We start from the raw sequence: 17,428 nt of genomic DNA on the forward strand, positions 1-17,428 counted from the left end.
AGACATTTGCGCGCTAATTTGTTACGAAGTATTTAATAGCTACCTCTGAAACTGGTCTAAACTTAGTTCTTTTTGGCCTTTTGGCGAACTTAACCTATTTTACGCGTTTCTTAAATAATTTGTCACGAGATAATTTCGGCTACCTCTGAAACTGGTCTAAACTTAGTTCTTTTGGCCTTTTGGCGAACTTAACCTATTTTATCATTTCATTTTACGCGTTTCTTAAAACCTTCATGGCCGTTTTACAAAATAGTGTTTCTCTCACCCTCAGACGTCTCACTGGTGATTCGGATCGTCAGACTGAATCCCACCGCCGTGGACCAGACTAAAAACACCGGCCTGGACCCCAATTCACACGTTCCAGGGCTTTCGGCCTCGTCTAAGAGGGCTGTGCACAGACTTCGGTGCTGGCTTCCCACGGCGTCAGGAATCAGTGCTGGATCCTGGAACAGAGTCACAGATAACAGTTCTGATGTTTCTGCCCCGGCTACGAAGGACCAAAATAAATGTCAAGAGATGTACTCTAAGACACTTCTACAGCTGAGAATCAGAGAGGAGAAACACACAGTTTTACTTGCATGCAAGGGCAGCCACAGAGCACCTGCACTTGGAGTGAGGGCTCCGAGACTCGCGCTCTGCCACTGCCCTGGTCTTTATTTATACACAAGAAGAGTAATACAACAGTGAATACGTTTGTTCAGTGGAATGCTGATGCGTGAGCATGTGCGGATATGTGTGTGTATGCGCGCGTGTGTGTGTGTGTGCCAGGAGAGGCTCCTCTACCTGGTACAGAAGTGAAACTGCTCTTATCTAGCAGGTACTGCTCCTTCCCTGCATGATAACAGGTCACAGTGAATCAAAACAATCTGAGTTATAAAGAGGTCATCATACAGTATTCTATCCTATGAAACTTATATTATTAAAAGATTATACTGACTACAATTTTCTACTGACACATACTAATGTATAGAAACCCTTACCAGCAATCGTTCATTTTTTGTGTGGCTTTTTTCACGGTTTGTTAACATGCTGTGTAGGTGTGGACATAACGGGAAACATCTGTGACTGTTGTTCATCTGTAGTTTGAATGCTGAACATTTGCCTGTTTAAAGAATAAACAGTATACAGAGATGTACTTCTGAATGTGGACGATGTGTCTTATGCTGCAGTGATGCAGTTCTGCTTGTGTTGAGTGATGCAAACAACCAATCGATCTAAACTCTTTAAACGTCAATCACGTGGTTACCGGCTACCGGCGAAAATAATGGAGGAAATCGGGATGGTAAGCCAATTTCTGTCTTAGCGCATTTGCGCCGCTGTGTGTTTTTGTGGTCTTCTTTTGCGGCTAATTCAGTAAATTCTGGTCTGATCGTGGTGAAACTTGGTGTGTGGAGTCAGTGATAGCTCTGGGAGCTAACCAGCCTATCTTTAACCGGTTACATGAAGTCTGAAGAATTTCTGGTTCGGTTTTGTTTGTTTAGCGGGCTTCTGCGCATTTACGTAACTGCTCGTTTAATCGCGGCTTATTTTCGGTGTGTTTGGTGGTTGTAGAAATGGTTTATATGACATTTTAGCTGAGATTCTGAGGTTTCTGTGGATACCACACATGTCTGGACTTATATTTCTCAACCCGCGTTATAACCGATTAAACGTGATCTCCTCCTTTTTGGCCCGGTATCGGGGCGTGGGGCTTAAGTGGTTAAACGTCAAAATCTACCATTAGATTTTTTGTGACACAACAGTAGTGAGTGTTCCCACCTTCTGCTCTTTGGAACTTAACGCAATCTTTCCGTTTTGGACATGATTTTGGAGTACATCTTCGCAGTAGCGATTTACCGCAAAGTAAAGCTACCGGAAATGTACAACCCCACATCCGGCCTCAAACCAGGAAGTTAGCATTTTCTCGTGCACATAGTCAATTGCCATTTTGAGGCTTTGACTGATGCAGAATACATGTACTCCTGCATAAACTGTGGGTTTCACCCCCCTGTGGTAGTTATGGACTTACACAGAAAAGGGGTGTTCAAGTTAGCAGGTAAGTTTAATGTACATTTGTGTTAATAGTTCATTGTGTACATTATGTGCATGTTCTTATGAGTCAATTTATTATAGAGAGTGACCTCAAAGCCCCGGAAGACTTCAATGGTGAACATGACATTGAAGGTTTTTGGAACTCTATTCACCTGGAAATGATAAGCCATGGGTTTTTTCCAAGTGAGTGATGGCAAAAACTTATTGAAAGTCATTCAGTGTTTTAAAGCAATTTAGATTGTAATTAAAAACATGCCATTTTCTGTAGGCAGCGTGAAGAATCCATTTTCAGTTCCACCAAGTTACACACACTGGGCACCATGGATTGGGAGTGAAACTCGAACAAGTGGCATCGTGCTTAACACAGAGTTTCAAAAAGTAGGAACAAGCTCTTCACATGAAGCAAAGCTTAGCAGTGTCACAGAAGACCGTCTGTTGGATGAACTCGCCAAACAAAAGGTAAAATTGCTTTGAAGTTTTCAGAATATGTGACATAAAGTTCTGGGGTTGTTCCATTTACAGTTTTCCCTAATTACTGTCAGGTTGGAGTGGTGAGAAAATTGTGTAAAGCATGCAACATCGACTCCAAAGGCTCCCGCTTTGATCTCATCACCAGACTGAGGGAGAAGATGAAGAGCAGGCAGACATATGATAAGCTCTTTCAAAGCATATGAGGTGCCTCTGGTAAGCATCACTTAGCGATTATTAGAAGTAGCATTAAAATATGTAATTACAATCACAAACAACTTTTTAAATCTTTGCTTGCAGGAGGATGGTCTGTAATACTATGTCCACATGGCATTGTATACAGTGTTAAATTTAATCTTCATGCTGAAAGTCCCCGGGATTTTGCTGACCTTCTCCTGTCCTGGAAGCACATGCCAAACGTCTGTGTTTACGATTTTGCGAGGGGTTTGGCAGCACACACCAATTTGCGGGTTCCTGATAAACTGCCATTTCATCCACATGAAGGTCGACTGGCTGAGCCCACTGAGGAAAATGTCAAGGCTGCACAGGATGGAAGCCTGAAAGTGAATCTTCCATGGCTACATGAAAGGATGGATAGTGTAAATGAAAATCCTCATCCTGTCACTGGATCATCTGACCATTATGTCCTGTATGACAGATTTCATGAGGGAAATACAAAAGATCCCAAGGACATATTACGCAGAATTCAACTTGTCCCAGAGCTGAAAGGCTGGCTGAACAGTCAAGTTGTTGAACAGTTCTTTGCAAACATGAGGAAAAACAATTACTTTTTAAGTAACATGAGTCCATCCACACATGTGTTTCTGATGAGAAATATAACTCATCATTATAACACTGTCACCAACAAGAAACTTCTGGAGAGGCAGCTAAGACATGGTCGACTTAGAAAGATCAATATCTCATTGTTGGCACTGGGTCAAGCTGTCGTAGGTAAGTACATGCATTGTCTCATGACCAGAACACTACCATTGTTCACATGTTAGATTTGTTCCTATCTGTGTGTGTATATTGTTGTTTTCTTTGTGTCCCTAGCCCCACAGGTGTGCAATAAACCCAGAGAAACCACAGAAGCGGTGTTGAACCCAGCACCTTCAATGTCTGGTGACACTGGTAAAATTTCTTATTTTGAATAGTGATTGTCATATATAGGTGAAATAATAATCTTGCATTCATTATCTTGTTGTAGTTGAGGGCTCATGAACGAATTTGTTACATGCTGTTTCAAATGAATTTCCTTCTGTAAATAGTGCTTATTTTTCTTGCATTTGTATGCATTTAATATGCATTCTATGTAGTGTTTTGTCTGAAACCTGTTAAAATCCCTACAGAACCTCAGGTAAGAGTTGACAACAAGAAAGCCAATAGAAGGTCAACAGATGCAACTTTTCCTGACCTGTGTGGACCACCGTGCGAAGCTCTGACAAAGCCTGAGAACATTTTGGCCAGCCGTTCATCCTGGTGTTTTGTACCGCACCCTGGCCAACAACAGCTTGTATGTTAAAGTTTTCAGATGTCGCAAAGTGCAACTTTTAGTGCTTATCTGGTTTTGTCCTCCACAGTCTATGACACCTCTGTTTTTTTTTTTTGTTTTTTTTTTTTAGCTCAACTATGTTCTGGACATCAGCAGACCCAAAGATGAGCTGATTGTTGAAACGTCTTCTGGATGCCTCACACGGGCAGATTTTTGGACACTGGGTTTAAACAAACAAATGGAATCGACTGTAAGTATTTTGTTTCTATGAATATGAAATAATAAAGTGTACATTCATTTTGTTGATGATTTTTTTTCTGTTTCAGATTGGAAATGGCTGTTTTGAGCTTATCACTAAAATTGTTCAGTCAAAGGTACTGTATGTTGTATATGATGATTGTCAAGCTTTAATTTAAAGAGTTGTTGTTTTAAATGTGCTGTTTTTACATTCTAGGGGATAAGCATTTACATAGAAAATCTGTATGTCACCCGGACTTGGCTTGCACCCTATGGCTGTGATCCATTGCAGTCCTTTCCTGTAAGTGCACCATCCTTTAAAGAAACAAGCAAGTAATCTAAATGATTTTTTTTATAACTTTGGTGAAAGTTCATATACAGAATACTTAAAAATAAAATTCTGTTTCAGACTGATGCTCAAAGGAGGACATCATAGTTCTCCCTCTCTGGACACCTGGTCATTTCCAGTTGTGTGTAAGTCTTGTTTTTTGACACATACAAACTGTTAGAATTTTGCTATGTGTCTGAGATGTATTCAAGCTTTTATGACGCAGTTTCAAAAGTCTTTGATTATGATTGCTTGCATTGACATTGTTTTCAGGTTTGAAGTCATGGCTAACTGTCTTTTAGGTACTGAAGCCACCTAAAAGAGAAATCCTCTTTCTTGACCCATTATACACAAAGGCAGGATTTGGTGGCCAACAATATGTTTCACTTTTGAGGTCACATTTTTATAAGCATTTTTGGTTTGTTCCAGAGTTTTCAGGAACCTGTTCAGTGTTCCAGGTTAAGTGCATCCCAGATCATGTTCTGCTGATCTTGAGTGTTCACACATATAGTACACTCACATGCTTTTTTTATAAAGTATATCAGCATGATGCTTCAACATTTTATTATATTTCTCATCTTCACATTCTGATCAAGTCAGTGATGCTGTCTTTAGATGAGTTTCAGACATAAATAGGGTCTTCAAATGTTCTAGTTTAACATAAAATACCATTAAATATTAGTTTGTAAAATATGCCAACCTTAACACTAGGTTTACTATCCTGTGCAAATTTGCGTAACTTCCCTAAACCCAATACCCCCTAGAATTACTGGCTTTTTTTATTTTCTGGTGCAAGTCCCGAGGTGTTAAGCACCCCGCTGAGATTTTCACAGGTCGTCAGCTTGTTTCTCCTACAGCTTTTGTTGTGCAAACCACCCATTGTCCTTGAGGCCTGGCACATTTGCATTTGCTCACTCAGAGTTGCTCAGATCCAAGGCAGGCCAAACCTCTGTGTTACAGCTTTCAGAAATGCCTGATAGAAATGCTTCAACTTACTCATGAGATTTTGACCACATTTTTTGCGGAAGTCACAACTATACTGAATGCACGACCGTTGTTGCCAGCTGCAAGAAATGCTTGCAAGGTTCGTTTCAAAGTTTGTAACACTTTGAAATAAAACAGACTTGTGTACCCATATATTGTGAATGTCTGTCTTTTGTATGTAGGTTGTAACACAGAGGTTTGGCCTGCCTTGGATCTAAGTAAACAAATGCCAATGTTGCACACACACACACACACACACACACACACACACACACACACACACACACACACACACACACACACACACCTGCATTTATTTGTCCCACAAGTGGAAAATCTGCATTGTCATTGCAAAAAAGTGGACAGAGCAAGGTATAGAAAGTGCACTATACAAACATTTTATATATATATATATATATATATATATATATATATATATATATATATATATATATATATGTATATATATATATATAGATATATATTGATATATGTGTCTGTGTGTATAACTAGACTTTATGCATATTATATATAAATATATGTACAACTCTGTGTATTTATGTTTATGGACAGGCATGCAGGCAGGTAAGGAAGGAAAGCAGCCTTGCAGGGAAGGAAAACTTGAATCTCTCATGGTTAGGGGTTGGGGAGGTGTGTTTGCACAACAAAAGCAGGAGAACAATGGAGCTGAAGACCTGTGAAAATCTCAGCGGGTGCCAAGAGGTGTTAAGGTCGGGGAATTTACGCAAATCTGCGCACGCCAGTAAATCTAGTAGTAGGGACTTGCACCAGGGAAAAAAGGCTCAGTAATTCTAGTGTTAAATTAAAGCTGAAAATGCTTTATTTTGACCAACTGTGAGCATGTGACTGTACTTTTTCATTTTGTTACGCTGTTTTGTTGAGGTCGTGTTCCTAAGGCCTGTAGTTACAGTTGGTGCTATTAGCAATAAACATTTCACACCCATCATGATGATGTCTGTTAACTTGTGAATGTAACTGTCTTGAAAAAAAGGAATCTTGCAGTGAAGCTCATTCCCGGGCAGTGGTCAGAAAAAAAGAGCTTTGACTTGAAGGTATGTGCTAGTTTAAGTGTATGGTGAATAATATGAATTACACTAGTCTTCTTTTAAGGGATTTTATTAACGAGCCTTTATTTTCAATGTAATACAGGGTTTTTCCAAGCCAAGACTATGGAGTTGACTGTGGGTTCTTCATGCTGATGGTAATTTCTCTTCTCTTCTTGAGATTCATACAGAAGCTAATTTAAGCTTCTAAAAAAATGCCATTTTTATTTTTTCTTCCAAATAGTCTGCTCTGTACGTGGCACTGGATGCACCATTTGACTATACTATAGCAAGTATCCTATTTACTTTCACAGCAATGGAGTCTTGAATCTTTTGAAAGTTGTTAAATATGTTTCATATTAATATTTTACAGTCAGACATGCCCTACTTGTGTAAATGGTGGTGCTTGCTGTTGATGGAGAACTTTGATCTCAGGAGGTATTTATATTTTGACTTCTGTTCTATGTTGTGTCAAAGTTTACACACCTTAACAATATCAAAATTTTCTGTTAAGCTCTGGCAAGCTGTCAAGAGATGTATTCTAAGACACTTCTTCAGCTTCGAATCAGAGAGGAGAAACACACTGTGTGTGTGTGTGTGTGTGTGGGGTCAGAATGTGACCCCATAAAGACTTCCCTAAACCTGCTGGCCTGGAAGTCCAGCAGTTCATCTAAACAAAAGGCACTTAGCCTAAAACTGACATAGATACGTTTATCCTATCATAAAACAATAAGACAAGGTATGTCCTCTCCCATGCTCCCAGGATGTGGGTGTGAATGCCAGAACACTCTGGAATTTTTGTTTGGTTTGTTTACACCACCCGGAGAGGAGCTTACAAAGCTTTTCCCCTCCCCTACCTCGGCGCCTCAGACCATATCACTGTCATGCTAATGCCTGCTTACAGACCGCTCGTTAAAGTCACCAAACCGGTTCGTAAGCGGATACAAGTGTGGCCAGAAGGGGCTTCAGAGGCTTTACAGGACTGTTTTAACATCACAGACTGGAGCATGTTTAAGCAGGCTGCCACCTATAACAACACCACTGACCTCCAGGAGTACGCAGAGACTGTTACTGCCTACATCAACAAGTGTATTGAGGATGTAACAGTCACGAAAACCATAACTGTCCAGGCCAATCAAAAACCATGGATGACAGGAGAGGTCTACAGGCTGCTGAAAGCTCGGAATGTTGCCTTCAGAGAAGGAGACGAGGCGAGCCTGAGGACAGCTAGGGCCAACCTTTCCCGTGGTATCAGAGAGGCTAAGAGACAGTACTCCAGGAAAATATCTCATCACTTCAAAGACAGCAGAGACTCACGGAGCCTGTGGCGGGGCATTCAGACCATCACAGATTACAAGCCCCCACCACAGACCTGTGATAGCACTATCCCCCTGCTGAACGAGCTGAACACTTTCTTTGCTCGCTTTGAAGTCCAAAACAGCACCACTGCACAGAAGACCCCACCCCCTCCTGGTGACAAGGTGATGACTCTGTCCCCGGACAGCGTGAGGAGATCTCTCAGCAGGATCAATGCACGTAAAGCTCCGGGTCCTGACAACATTCCTGGTCGTGTACTGAGAGACTGTGCAGTGGAACTCACTGATGTCTTCACAGACATCTTCAATATATCACTTATCCAGGCTGTCGTCCCCACATGTTTTAAAGCCACCACAATCATTCCGGTTCCAAAAAGTCATCTCCTCCTGCTTTAATGACTACCGTCCTGTTGCACTTACTCCCATCCTGATGAAGTGCTTGAACGACTAGTCATGCAACACATCAAGACTGTCCTGCCCCCTCCCTGGATCCCTTCCAGTTTGCGTATCGGCCCAACCGCTCAACCGATGATGCTATCTCCACTGCACTCCACTCAGCACTCACACACCTGGACAAAAAAGACTCATATGTTTGAATGCTGTTCATAGATTTCAGTTCAGCATTCAACACTATAATCCCCCAACAGCTCACTCAAAAACTGGTCCAGTTGGGGCTCAACACCTCTCTGTGCAACTGGCTGTTGGATTTCCTCACCGGAAGACCTCAAGCAGTACGGGTCGGCAGTAATACATCCAGCACCATCATTTTAAACACAGGGGCCCCCAGGGATGTGTGCTGAGCCCCTCCTCTTCACTCTGCTGACCCATGACTGCACTCCATCATACAGCTCCAACCTCTTCATCAAGTTTATGGACGACACAACGGTGGTGGGTCTCATTAGCAACAGGGATGAGACCGACTACAGAAGTGAGGTGAGACGCCTGGCCACGTGGTGTGTTGACAACAATCTCTCTCTGAATGCGGAGAAGACGAAGGAGATTGTTGTGGACTTCAGGAGAATGCACACCCAACATGCTCCTCTGACCATTGACGGAGCGTCTGTGGAGAGAGTGAGCAGCACTAAGTTCTTGGGTGTGCACATCACAGAGGATCTCTCCTGGACGTACAACACCACAGCACTGGCCAAGAAATCACAGCAGCGTCTCTTCTTTCTCCGCAAACTAAGAAGAGCAGGAGCACCAGCCCCCATCATGTACACTTTCTACAGAGGCACCATCGAGAGCATCCTGTCGAGCTGCATCACTGTGTGGTTTGGAGCCTGCAATGCGTCCTGTCATAGAACCCTCCAACGCATAGTAAGAGCTGCAGAGAGGATCATTGGTGTCTCTCCCTCCCTCCAGGACATTTACAGCACCCGTCTCACTAAAAAGCCCTTTGCATAGCGGCTGATCCCACGCACCCAATGCAAAGCTTCTTCAAGCTGCTGCCGTCAGGAGGAGACTGCGGAGTCTCCAGGCCAGGACCAGCAGACTGAAGGACAGCTTCATCTATCAGGCTGTCAGGAAGCTTAACTCCCTCCCGATTCTGCCCCCTCTCCCCTCTCTCCTCCATGGTCTCACTGAACTCTGTCACTCTCACTCACACACACACACACACACACACACACACACACACACACACACACACACACACACACACACACACACACACACACACACACACACACACACACACACACACTCTCTGACTCACTCACTGGCCTGCACCAGTTATTAGTCACTTTGTGGAGCATTGGACTGCCATTACCTCATAAGACTTTGTTGTTACACTATCTCCTACCGTACATTACCAAATCTCCATTTGCACTATTTGCCTATTTGCACTACCTTGCCTGGTTTACACCCAATGTCATTTACCCTTACCTGAATATTGTATATTGTATAGCTTTTTTTTGTTATATGTAAAATTGTACTGTATTTATTTAAATTTTTACTTTTTAATTATTTTACTTGCATTTTTAATCACTCTTATATTTAAATGTTCATTTGGGTTTGAGAGTAACGAAATTTCTATTCTCTGTATGTCCTGTACATGTGGCAGAATTGACAAATAAAGTTGACTTTGACTTTGACTTGAATGCACACAAAGTTGTTACAGACCTCCTAGGATGGGACATTCTTTCAATATGCCAACAACTATATACTTCTAAACACAAATAATTACATGCAGTATTCTACCATATGCAAACTTATATTATTAAAAGATTATGCTGACTACTAAGTACAGTACAATTTTCCATTGACACAAGCTATTTGCACACTGGAGAGAGAAAGCCAAAGCTGTGCTTGAAGGACAACAGGTGCCCATTTTCAGACTGAAAAAGCGCAAGTTCCAGGAAGTCAGTCAGGTCAGTATTCACTTTAAACAGTAGTGTAATTACGTGGTTAGTGACATTTGAATAACTGTTAAAAAACTGTTCTGAAACAGAGAAATAGCTATGTTTTTATCCCCATTTGCCTGACACAGGAGCCAGCAGTTGTTGAAGATCTGCGTCCTGCTGTGCAGTGGGTTGTCCAAAATAAGGCACTTTTCCGTGGACACGTAACAATGCCAAAATATGTCTTTAAATCAAGGGGACCAGCAGAGGGTCTTAAGAGACATGTCAGAGGAAGAAGACACTGGAGCAAGGGACTTGTTCCTCTTTGTTTTTCAGTTTGCAGAGGACATGGAGCTCTTTTTGAAAGCATGTGCTGATGAGCAGGGACTAAGGGTCAGTGCTATGTTTGACATGTAATGGACAAATGAAGGCACTGGCTGTGTTTGTTTGTTTAATATGTCGTTGTTGTTTTTTGCTTTGTTTTTGCATAGTACAAAATTCCAATTAAACTTATTTGATTCCATGTCCATACTTATAATAAAGGATTACAGTGTAACAGCATTAAATGTAAATATAACAGCATTTTTTTATACTTGTAATTTCTATCCTGGCCATTTGTGGCCACTTCACTTATTCTTTTTTTTGATTACTACACTGCAGTGGACCAAAAGAATGACACAGGCTTGATCTTAAGGATCTAACAGTTGTGTGTGTTGTGCATAACATTGCCACACAAATATGTATTTGCAAGATAGAGTAGAATAAATTATGACACATCAAATATTACACAGGCTGCATTGAATTTCTGTTGATACAGACTATTGAGCTTTGAGTTTCCCAGTCAAACTTAGCTTTGAAGCACATGCTAAAAAAAACACTTTTACTCTTGTACACTTCATAACAAGACACCATAGCCAAAATATTAACAAAATATATATTAATAAAAAATTCAAAGCTGCAGCACATACAGCAACAAACGCTGTTAGTAAATGTATCCTGGAGTTTATGCAGGTGCAGAAAGTGCTGCTGCTGTAAGTAAGCCTAACAGCTTCCAGATCACTTATTTTTCTGGAAAGATGGTAGGAAGGGCATCACTGCTCATTTCTACAGTCTCCCAGATCTTGGAATACAATGCCATTGTCCTATGAAACCACTTCACAGTACTAAGAGTCCACTAAAACCTATAAAGCGAGTGATCCTGGAAGAAATGGGGCGCACACTAGTGACCTCAACAATTGCAAGACAGCCTTTTCCCCGATGCCCAGATGGAAAAAAAGGAAGTTTCATGAAAACATTAGGACTTTATCACCGTTTTATCTGAAAAGTTAATGGTAATATATAACCTAACTGGCTATAAAGAGTAAAAAATTTAGATACAATTTTGATTTTGATGAAAAGGACTGGTGCTATTTTAAAGAGTCACGTCGGTAAAAGTAGATAAATGTTTTAAGAAATATACATTTTATAGCTTTTTATGAACATACACAAAAAGTGGCCATTTTTGGCAACAAACAAGCTGAGAGTTTTATATTTTTTGCTCTCCTTGAACAAAAGTAATAGTGCATGTTAATCAATTAGATGTCCCAGACTCTACTATTAATAATACAGCGGTCCCTCGTTTATCGCAGGAGTTACGTTCTAAAAATAACCCGCGGTAGGTGAAATCCATGAAGTAGCCAACTTTATTTTTTACAATTATTATAGATGTTAAGACTGTAAAACCCCTCACTACATGCTTTATACACTTTTCTCAGACAGGCACGAACATTTTCACACTTTTCTCTTTTGTTCAAACACTCTTAGAGTTCAAACCTTGGTAGAAACATAAGTCCAGTATTATGGAATAAAACCAAAAGGTGCCTTTGGCGGTGCAAAACGTTTCGTCGGCATTGTTGTGTTTGTTTGGGAGAAAACTTACAAACATACAGTGCAGCACTTCAGAGTTACACTGCTAGCGATCGAAGATTTATGTAAATTCGACAAGCTACACGCATTCTGTACTGTACAGCAGCGGTCCCCAACCTTTTTTGCACCACGGACCACTTTAATGTCAGACAATATTTTCACGGACCGGCCTTTAAGGTGTCGCGGATAAATACAACAAAAGACTAAAAAAGAAACTGTGGTATTTTGTAAATATAATAATAATCGTGAATTCAGCTGTGCGCAACAATGACAGTAACATAATCCTCTCTGCTTCTTAATGCTCTCTGGTCGCTATGGTAACGCGTAAATAGTTCTTTCAAAATAAGACACACAACTACAACCATACATTTCACACCGGAGCCTCAACTCTCGCGGAACCGGTCCGTGGGCCTATTGGGGACCGCTGCTGTACAGGAGATACTGGACTAGATTGATTGACAATGGTCTACAGCAATCAGAACGCACAACACGATGTGCTGTAAAAAAATAAAATAAAAATCAACGAAACAGCGAGTGTACCGGAAGGTGCGCCGCGCGAGGGACCACTGTACACTTTTGGCCACGAACAATTTAGGGGATAGTGAATTTTTTTTTAACAAACCATGAGTGTTAGAAAAAAAAACCCCACTTAGAACCATTTTTATTTCTCAGCAGCATCAATAGTAACAAAAACGCAATTTAGTTTTCGCTGTCAAAGTCGATTTAACTGAAGTTACGTGTTTCCGGTTACTGTGGAGGTCACGTGTATCCGGTTACTGTGGAGCTCCCCAGTGGCTGCAGCCAGGTGCTCTTGTACGGATCGGGTAGTGACACTACCGTTTCACCTTAAGCGAGTAAAATCGTGAATTTGGATGACAAAACAAACTAAACCAACGTTTGGATCGATATCTGCATCGATCTGCCCACCCTTGTCTCCTGGATCGTAGCTGAGATCAGCGTGAACCACGTGGGTCTCTGCTCCCTGATCTGTTTCCTGTGTTTGGAAAGAGTTCCAGCTTCATCGCGGAGTTTCTCTCGGTTTGTGGGCTCATCTAAAGGTAAGCACCGAGCTAACTTTACTGTGAGTTCAGTTCATGTTGAGTTTAGCTCCTGAATGAGGTCTTCTGCTGCTCTCCTCGGTGTCTGTTCACAGTTTATTGTGAACACGTTGAGAGAAGAGTGAGAGAGGGTTTGGAGAAAAACACCAACTAATCATTAAGAATAAGAATAACTTTATTTATCCCGAGGGAAATTCTTTTGTCATGTACATGCTCAAAGCAGCAGGAGAGACAGAGGAACAGATGAATAAGATATAAGATATACAATATATACAATAAGAATAGTAGTGTACAGTAATATATAGTGCAAGACATAGTATCGGATAACTCTAACGAAGTAATATATATAACTATATTCTGGTGAATAAATAACTTAACTATCAGTGCAGGCGACTCTAGAAAGTGACATAGTATTGTGCAATAGAATAAAGGGAGTAGCAGCGTATGATAATAAAATTGTTATTTAGTCTTTAGTCAACTGCTGTGGATGAACACATGAGAGGAAGTGAACTCCTACAAAGTCTCATTTTAATGAGTCTGGCTGCTGTAAAGTGATGCACAGGAAGATGTTAACAAAAACTAATGAAACAGATGAAAGTAAACAGTGTTCATATTTGAAAGCACAGAGAATAAAATATATTGTGCCGGTTAATGTGCAGCTCTTGGTGATTTGGTAGAAAAATGTTTTTAATCATGTTGTGGATTGAATGTTGGGTTTTATATTATTTTATCTACAGAAGTTTTTCCCACTTCTGATCGTTCAGATTGATTTGTTGGGTTGAACTGAATCATGTGAAGGTTTAAAGCTGCACTTCCCCCAAAAAGAATAAACTATAATCGTGAAGAATGTAAAAATGTCTTCCTGTGTCAAACACAGCTGCAGTCAAAACAGGAAGGAAAGCACTGAAACCACTGATCAATGACCATCAGTACTGTGGGAAATATAAATGTTGCAATATTAAATAAGTGCCATATTAATCAAGAGGTGATATAAGGTTTAAACTGGAAGACATTTAAAGTAGTGTTTTACTTGTAACTGCATGCGTGCCTGCGCAGATTAGAACAGGATGGACTCAGGATGTGTCATATACGATCATGGGGCCTCACAACGAGAAACAGGAAACAGATGGAGGTGAGAGAGTGTTGAAACCGTTAGTGAGGAACAAACATCAATACTATAAAAGTAGTTGCAGACAACTGTCACTCACCGTCACTGGCGCATGTTATGTTATCTGCTTACGCATGAAGGGGCGTGAACCCTGACATATAAAACTGGATATTGAAGTGCTTCCTCTTTGAGATCTACTGGACTACGCTGAGGGTGGTGTCGTGTACATCTCCCACATATGTGCTTAATAAATAATTGTTGTTGACTGGACAAGATCTGAGTAATGTTTTGTTGTTCTCAGCCCAACATCAAAGAATCGGGACAGTACCGTTCACAGAGAGTTGGGGAATGGCTGCACAGAGTCCAACTTGTAGGAATAGTGGAGGTGGTGGGACTGGGGGGCTGAAGGAGTTGAAAGTGTGGGGTGGGGGAGTAACAGGTCTGTCCCTGCTTGTGGAAACCACAGGAGGAGCTGTTCAGGCTGTTGCTGGGTGTGAATTGTTGATGGAGTCTTTAAACTTGTAGTTGCTGTTTTCCAGACTGAAGCAGAGTCGTTAGCTGAAAACTGGTTTTAGAGCTTCATTCAGGACACCTTCTCAGGCTCTTACAGCCTTACCTGTATCATAACAAAGTGTATAAACCCCAATCCACCTTTAACATGGTCCTTCTCCCAAACCTTCAAATCTGACTTTCTGGCCCTGTCATAGTAAAGGGCTGCTTAGAATATTAGAGCCAATGTCACAAAGTTCCTCCTGAAGTATAATTGAGTGAGAGAGTTCCCTCACTTTGCAGCACAACACGTCTGACAAGATTTCTACAAGCAATCAGAGTGAAATTTGTACTTTGTGTTGTCAGATGAACATATGAGACACTTTGACTCTTCAGTGCAGTGTGGAGCCTAACAAAGATCTGTTTTGTGTCCCAGCTGATCAGCAGGAGGAGAAGAGTCTGACGGAGCAGCAGAGGAACATTTTCAGTAGGGCAGGGCGATATGGCCAAAAATATATATCACGATATATATTTGAAAATTTGCGATAACGATATAACTGACGATATAATTTCTGCGAGACAAAATACAACTCCACAACTTTACTAGCGCAACCCCCCCCGATCCATTCGTTTTACTTAAACAAGTAGCTGTTTTTATAGGCATTAAAGCTATATAAACATTTAACAATGCAAATGCAAATTCCTTGCTGAAAGTTTAACCAAAAGGCATTTCCAGTAGAAATGGGCTGACATATCCTGAGCATAACCATGTATAATATCCACTGAAGTTAAAAAGAGGTGCTTTGCAACATTATACTGCAGTGTGCCAAATAAAAAAGTGAAATACGTATTTCTCGGACCATAAGGTGCACGGGATTATAAGACACATTAAGCGAAACAAAGCAGTCAGATAAATCAAACTTTATTCAACTCATTCTTCTTGCTTCCTCCACTTCTGTACCATTGATTCATTAATGCTGTATTCTATCACAGCTGCTCTATTCCCATGTTGTTGCAGTATATTAATGACTAACCTTCTATTGTGGATGGATTATCTCGGTTGTTCTCCTGACTGAAGTTTGGTCTGTTTACAGCATCCTGCTATGCGACTGCATTTGTCTCTAACCATCAGGAACCTCCACATTAACTTTTATCGAGTGGATGGAGTGGAAGTTAGCGTTCATCCTCCAGCTTCACTGTTTATGTTATGCTAACACAGCTGTGTCGCTAGCGATCACGTAGCACATCATTATATACCAGCTAGCCCAACTTCAGTAACCCTACAAACGTCACTGCTGTTTAGTTTCCGTCTCCATTTATGTTGGAAGTGACAGCAGAGCTGTACGTTTGAATTTTTTCAGAAATTTCTCAGTCAGAACATGCTATATCATGTTTAGGTAACTAGCGAAACTAGCGAGCTAACTTCCGCTAACTTCCTGCTAACTTCTAACTCCGTTAAATGTAATGAATTCTGTTTTCATGGATGCGTGGACGTTAAACTAAATAGTTACACCTGGTAAAGTAGCAATGCTGATCATTTCATTAAAGGTGAAAGAATTTAGACAGTTTTAAACTCTCAGTGATGTTCTTTTGACTTCGGGACTTTAAGTGACGGAGTTTAGGACCCAGATTACTCCCAGATTTACAAGCACCTTAGTCCGACAAATACGGCAATTACGACGGCCCGCTTGCATGTTCTACAAAAAAAAGTGCTCTTTTGTGTATCTGACGGACAAACACCAAACCAGTTAAGCTGCACCATTTTTACAAAACAATTCTGGCTCATCCTTTTCACTCAACAATCTACTTTCCCCATTCACATTCTCCGTTACCGTGCATTCTCCGCTTTTTCAGCACTGCGCATGCGTGTTTTACCCATATTCTATTGCGATATGTCATTTTCTTATCGTTGCCTAGATTTCTACCGGTATTATCGTGAACGGTATAATATGGCCCAGCCCTAATTTTCAGCCATCTGGACTCAGCTGAGTCACTACAGAGGAAACAATGAGCTCAACACAGAAGGTGAGGAAAATATCACAGTTTCACCAAATAATCAGTCACGTCTAAAACTCTCATACTCCCAACCTGTTATATGACTGTGTTGCATATTATTGTATACTATGTATTTTTAAATTGTTTACAAACACTAAGAAGTCACACACAACGAGAGACCACAGCACATGTTTAAATAAAGTAAATAAATAAAGTTTTCACTCGCGAGGGGAAGCAGTTGTCTCCAACCCACTTCAACTTGCTTTCCCCCTGCAGGTTGTTTTTATTGGTTACACACATGAATATTCATAAAGCTTGTTGCTGTATTATCTATGAAAAACTACTATAACTGGTTACAAAGTGATTGTACTGTGCACGCTTGATTGTGCTGTGGAAGCATGATTATACATTGTGTGTGGTTTTATGATGGGAGTGCAGCTCTCCCAGATTGTTGTTGGTAGAATCTGTTCTTCTCAAGGCTGCTTGTTCCCCTTATCAACGTCATGCACGTAGTCATATGCGTAGTTTACCCAGATAGCAAACAGAAGCATTCTAGCTTTTTAAATGGCAACCTGTAACACATACATTAAACCTAACAGTTTTTTCATCACCCC

General features: G+C 40.9%; 1 pseudogene; it reads left to right on the plus strand.

Annotated features, from left to right (window-relative positions):
- Nucleotides 1-1,998: 1,998 nt before the first annotated feature.
- On the plus strand, nucleotides 1,999-4,664 carry LOC120441839 (annotated as a pseudogene).
- The last annotated feature ends 12,764 nt before the right edge of the window (nucleotides 4,665-17,428 follow it).

Source organism: Oreochromis aureus, linkage group 9 (genome assembly GCF_013358895.1).
Source record: "Oreochromis aureus strain Israel breed Guangdong linkage group 9, ZZ_aureus, whole genome shotgun sequence".
In the NCBI taxonomy this organism is placed as follows: Eukaryota; Metazoa; Chordata; class Actinopteri; order Cichliformes; family Cichlidae; genus Oreochromis; species Oreochromis aureus.